The sequence below is a fragment of the Suricata suricatta genome, chromosome 5, assembly GCF_006229205.1.
Source record: "Suricata suricatta isolate VVHF042 chromosome 5, meerkat_22Aug2017_6uvM2_HiC, whole genome shotgun sequence".
Taxonomy (NCBI): domain Eukaryota; kingdom Metazoa; phylum Chordata; class Mammalia; order Carnivora; family Herpestidae; genus Suricata; species Suricata suricatta.
Window position 1 is genome coordinate 150,751,607 of NC_043704.1, and position 6,627 is coordinate 150,758,233.

The window sequence follows — 6,627 nt, forward strand, 5'->3', positions numbered from 1 at the left end:
TAAAAATGCAACCCACACACATAACTTCTCCATGTGCCTAGTGTGCAAAGTCAGCTTAAATAATTTTCTAAGGGTGGAGGAGTGGTGGAGGGGTGCTCTTGTCCCCATGGACAGGTGGTCGGTGACCCATGCAATCATGCTCTGAAGGACCTTGTACGAGGCTTGATGCTCTGTGTCATCTGCCTTGAAACTCTTCATAATTTTTGAGAAAGGGGCCTGCATTTTCCTTTTGCCCCGGGCCCTAAATATGTAGCCATTCCTGTCGACAGAGGACAACCATAAGAAAAAAATAGATCTCTAAAACATTGAGGTTTTTGATACACATGACACTTATATTGGTAAGATTTTCAAATGTCATATAAAGAATATCTTTGTTACAAAATGGGATATGTTCTCTGTGGTAAGAGGGGAGAATGACTCTTTGTCAGGCAACCTGACATTCTAGGACCTGTTATCTTCTCATTTTAAATGTGAAAGAATCATTAGGGTCCTCTAGCCAATCCACTCATATTACAGAGAGAGGGTCTTACATATCACAACAAGCCCACGGCCACCCCACTGGTCAAAGGTAGACCCCAGGACTCCTGGGTCCTATACTAGTCATACTACATCATGGCTTCTGTATTAGAAACTAGGAGGTCAAAGAATGTGTAGCTGCCTTTTTGACAGTCTAGACAAAATGTTTTCAGTAGTTGCATTTTATCTTTGCAATGATACAGCTGTAGTAATAATCAAAGCCAAAAGCATCTCAGAGAGCCAAGAGAAACTGAAGGAAAAATAAGAGGTCAGGTAATTTTCACTGGTCCAAATATTTGTCTTCGAAGAGGTAAGTCAATGGAACTGCTAAGGTGACTTATTGCCAAGTTCAGTAGTGTCTTCCGTGATCACGTAAGCAGGCAGATGAGCCGGAAGCATTGATATGCTTTGTCTGTTTTCATTCCCGTCATCATATGATGGAAGAAAATATCTTCTAATCGGTGCAGCAGGAAATCTGAGTGAAGCAGAATGAGGTCACCAAAACTAAATAAAAACAAAATTGAGATGAGGATGGGAGTGAGGAGGGACTCCTGACAGTGAGCCACTGCAAGCTATATGAAGACACCTTTGGGCAGATAGGGTAAATATTTCTGAAAAATCAAAGATAAGCTATTTTTGAATAATTTTATTGTAGTAAAATATACATAACATTAAATTGACTGTTTTAGGAACTGTACAGAGCAGTAGCATTAAGTACATTCACAATGTTGTGCAAATGTCACCACTGTCCATTTGCAGAACTTTTTTTAATGTTTACTTATTTTTGAGAGAAAGAGAGCATGAGTGGAGTAGGGACAAGAGAGAGGGAGACACAGAATCAGAAGCAACTTCCAGGCTCCGAGCTGTCAGCACAGAGCCTGACACAGGGCTCAAACCCACAAACCCTGAGATCATCACCTGAGCTGAAGTTGGATGCTTAACCAACTGAGCCACCCAGGCACCCCAGAACTTTTTTGTAATCCCAAACAAACTCTTTTTTACTGCATCTAGATGCTTTTAAAAATTTGGTTTATTGAAATTGTATGTATATCATTGACATGCAATGTTACACTGGCTTTAGGTACACAACTCTCTGTACTATGCTATGCTCACCAAAGTGTGCATCTGTCAACATACAATGCTATTACAATAAAATTGGTGGTATTCCCTACGCTGTACCTTCCATCCCCATGATTTATTTGTTCCGTAACTGGAAGCCTGTGTCTCCCTCTCCCCTTCATCCATTTTGCCCATCTTCCCTACCCCCACACTTCTGGCAATCATCAGTTTGTTCTTTGTATTCAGGGGTCTATTTCTGCTTTTTCTGTTTGTTCATTTGTTTTGTTTTTTAGATTTTACGATTAAGTGAAACATGCAATATTTGTCTTTCTCTGTCTGACTTATTTCACTTAGCATAATGCCCTCTGGGTCCATCCGTGTTGTCACAAATGGCAAGATCACATCCCTCTTTATGGCTAAGTAATATTCCATTGTGTGCAGAATACTGTGATATATATATATATATATATATATGTGTGTATATATGTCATATCTTCTTTATCCATTCATTTATCAACAAACGCTTAGGTTGATTCCATATCTTGGCTCTTGTAAATAATGCTGCAGTAAACATGGGGGTACATATATCTTTTTGAATTAGTGTTTTTGTTTTGTTTGGGTAAATACCCAGGAGTGGAATCACTGGGTTGTATGATACTTCTTTCCTTTTTTAAACTTTAAACAAATTTTTATTACATAAAAGTTATCATAATTAGATATTTCTCCACTTTATACACAATTATTCTTACTCTCCTCAGAAAGGGTGCTTCTAAACTTCTCATCTAGTGATGGCAAGCAATAAAATCCTGATTTTAACAGAAAAATAGTAAAAAGCCTCAGTGATTTAAATTGAAAACAGTACATTCACTTACCAGCAATGTACAAATATATTTTAATTCAAAAGTACAAAATGAATTATCTGTAGGCATGGACCATAACTGTAGTAAACCATTATACGTTATCAACTGAAACCAGTAACTGATGGTTAAAGTGATTTTCTTAAACATCAGCCAGCTGTGTCTTCAGTCATTTCCTTCATCTGACGCTCTGCGGTGACTACTGATGAGCACGGCCTTGAGCGTCCTCTCCCAGGTCCTTAAGGGTAAAGTGCTGTTGTAGGAATTACAATATGTCACCTCCCATATCACCGCCCCTTCCTCCCATTCTGTGCATTCCTGGGACCTTCTCTTCTTTAGGAATTTCAGTGACTACAATTTGATTTCAGATTAGAGAGGGCTCTCTCTAACAGAGAGAGGCCACTCTGGTAGCAGTTATTAGAATCTTAGTTGGATCAATGATTCTTTTTTCCACTATATTCACAAAATATTCAAGCATACAGTCATAACCAACTTCTAAGGAAGTGTGCATAATTTTCTCAACTACCAGTGATCCTTCAACACCTGCGTTCTTAGCAATGGTCATTGCAGGAATTTTGAGTGTTCATTTCATAATTTCTGTACCAATGTTTTGATCTTCGTTAGCTGGCGTTATAGAGTCCGACACTGGAATGCATCGGAGCAGGGCACAGCTCCCTTGCACGACAATGCCTTCTTCAACAGCAGCTCATGTAGCATTGAAGGCATCTGTGACTCTGTCTTTTTTCATTCACATCAACACCACTCACCACTTGTCCCACAGCCCTTTAGCCCAGCTACTCCAGTTGAGAATTTTGCCAGCGGTCCATTCAGCTTTTCTTTTTCATATTCATTATTGTGATATCTAACTGCTTGATGATTTCTTGAATGCATTTTTCAATTTGAACCTTGTCAACTTTTCCCTTAAAGAGCATGGCCTCATCTCTGGTCACAATGACCTCTCAAACTTTTTCTAAGGCATGAAGCTGAACATCTTCAAGATATAGTCAATCTTTTTTCCAACATTGGACCACCAGTAGCAATAGCCATGTCTCTAAGCTAGTTCTTTCTGTGGTTGCCAAAACCTGGTGTTTGCTACAACCTGAAAGACTGACTTTTAGCCAGTCCAAACCAGTGCACTTAGAGCTGCTCCATCAACACCTTCAGCAGTTATGACTAGAGGCTTACAGTGAGCACTGGCAATTTCAAGAGCAGGTACACTGGACAGGATGAGAAAAATTTTCTTTTCACTCAGGAGATCATTGGCATCTTGGAATTCACATTTCTGACATTTTGATGTATTAATAAAACATAGAGAAATATAACTTCAATCAAACATCATGCCTTTAATAGTTTCTAATTCATCAGTGTTTTTCCGTCCTTTACTGTGATGATGTCCTTTCTTCCAACCATTTTCAATGCATAAGAAATGATGTTGTCAATTTCTTTGTCTCCATTTGCAGAAACTGTAGCAATCTGAGAAATTTCTTCAGAGGTTATCATAAGTTTAGACTGCTTCTTGGAGCACCTGGGTGGCTCAGTCGGTTAAACCTCCAGCTTCAGCTCAGGTCATGATCTCACGGTTCATGTGTTCGAGCTCCACGTCAGGCTCTGTGCTGATGGCCAGCTCAGAGCCTGGAGCCTGCTTCAGATTCTATGTCTCCCTCTGTCTCTGACCCTCCCCTGCTCGTGCTGTCTCTCAAAAATAAATAAAAAACACAAAAAACAGACTGCTTCTTAAGCTCAACAGTTACAGCATCAACAGCTAACAATACGCCTCTCCTGATTTCCACAGGGTGAGCCCATTTGTTAATCTTCTCGAAGCCTCCCTTGGCAAAAGAGTCAACCAGCAGAGTAACAATGGTGGCACCATCCTCAGCCTCTTCATCTGTGTTATTGGCAACATCTTGAATAAGTTTAGCACCAATATTTTTTATATTTATATTTTAAGTCAATGGGCTTTGCAAGGGTCACACCATCTTTTGTTACTTTGGACTTTCCCGGTTCTGTTCTATCATCACTGTTCTTCCCTTTGGCCCCATAGTAATAGCCAAATCATCAGCTAAAAAGTCCTCACTTTGACACATTAAGGCTGAGGCATAAGCACCACAATTTGGCATAAGCCCAAGTAAGATAAGGAGCCAGTGCCCTGGACACTGACCTAACTTGGCAAAGGACCGTGGGTAATGGAAGCATTTCTGTGGAGCAGCAGCAGAGCGTGCTGGTGGGAGACAGGCTATTTGAGGCAAGTGAGGGACAGAATGCATGGCATACATGGCTAGGGTTGTATGGTACTTCTATTTTTAATTATTTGAGGAACATTCATACTGCTTTCCATTCCCAATTACATTCCCACCAACAGTGCATGAGGACTCCTTTCTCTCCACATCCTCACCAACACTTGTTATTTCTTTTGGATACTAGTCATTCTGAGGGGTGGAAGGCGATACCTCATTATAGTATGGATTTGCATTCCCCTGATGATTAGTGATGTTGAGCATCTTTTCAATCTGTATGATGTCTTTGGAAAAGTGTCTATTCATGTCCTCTGTCCATTTTTGGTCAGATTATTTGTTTTTTGGGGTGTTATGTAAGTTCTTTATATATTGTGGATGTTAACTCCTTATCAGATATATCATTTGCAAATATCTTTTCCCATTCAGTAGGGTTTTCTTCACTGTGCAAAATCTTTTTATTCTGGCATACTCCCAATAGTTTATTTTTGCCAGACAGAAACTTTTTGCCCCTTAAATAACAATACCCCATCCCTTCCTCTCCTGAGCTCTTAGTGACCTCTATTCTACTTTCTGTCTCTATAAATTTGTCTATTCTAGTTATGTCATATAAGTAGAATATAATATTTTCCCTTTTGTATCGGACTTTAAGGCTAGGAAATATTCCTTTTATGTATGACCACATTTTGTTTATTCGTCCATCTGTTGATAGACTTTTGAGTTTTTTCATCTTTTGGCTACTGTGAATAATGCGCTATAAACACTGGCATACAAGTATCTGTTTTGGTCCCTGCCTTCAGTTCTTTGGGGTGTTTACCTGGAAGTGGAGTTGCTGTATCATGTGGTAAATCTATGTTTAACATGTTGAGGAAACACCAACATATTTTCCACAGAAGCTGTACCATTTTACATTCCCATCAGAAATGCACAAGGTCCAAGCTTTCCAAATCCTCAAAAACACTTGCTATTTTCTATTTGTTTGTTTGTTTATAATAGGCATATTTGTTTATAATAAGTGAGAAGTGGCATCTCATTATGATTTTGATTCCCGTTTCTCTAATAACTAGGGATGTTGAACATCTTTTATGTGCTTATTGGTCGCTTGTATGTCTTCTTTAAAGAAATGTCCAAGTCCCTTACCAATTTTTGACTTGGTTCATTTGTTCTTATGTGGTTGAGTTGTAGGAGTTCTTTATAGAATCCCTGATCACACATATGCTTTGCAAATATATTCCTCCATTCTGTAGATTGTCTTTCTACTCTGTTGATAGTGTCCTATAATGCACAAAAGGTTTTAAGTTGGGTGATGTGGGGAGCTGCAAAGATTCAGCTGCTTGGCCATTTACTAGCCGGTAATGTCACTCCCTGAGGGGAGTTGCAAAAAGAGGCAGGGGAGAGCCACTCACTGCCAGAAGAAGGCAGAAAAACAAAGATCAATCGCCTACTGGCCGGGTGGTATCGGCCCTTCACGTGCTGTGCTAAAAACTTTAGTTTGTTTCCTTCTTTACCCTAGCTTTGACCCTGTTTCCTAGCAACCGACCTAGGTCAGCTGCCTTGTTCTCCCGCCTAAAAACCTTTATAAGAGACACTGTTTTCTGAATAAAAGAAGAGGCTTGATCAGATACCGTGTGTTGTGTCCTTACTCTCTGTGCTCCCCCTTCCTGCCCTTCTGCCCTTTCTCTCCCTCTCTCAGGATCAAGAACCCACAAGGATTTTCCGCCCTGCTGGCTGGGGCGGGACATGACAGGGTGAGTTTATTTTTCCTTTGTTCCCTATACTTTTGATGATATAACCAAAAGTCATTGTCAAATCCAGTGTTGTGAAATTATATAGTTTTTATTAGACAAAATGACTTTTAGAATTTTATCAATTTCCAATGACCTTAAAATATGCACAAATGGTCCAATTCTGTGATATAGGAAGGTTTAAATTTAAGGATGGAAAAGGATATATCATTCAAATAT

General features: G+C 39.5%; 1 pseudogene; it reads right to left on the bottom strand.

Moving 5' to 3' along the window:
- Positions 1–2,697: 2,697 nt before the first annotated feature.
- LOC115291294 lies at positions 2,698–4,625 on the bottom strand (annotated as a pseudogene).
- Between the last annotated feature and the right edge of the window lie 2,002 nt (positions 4,626–6,627).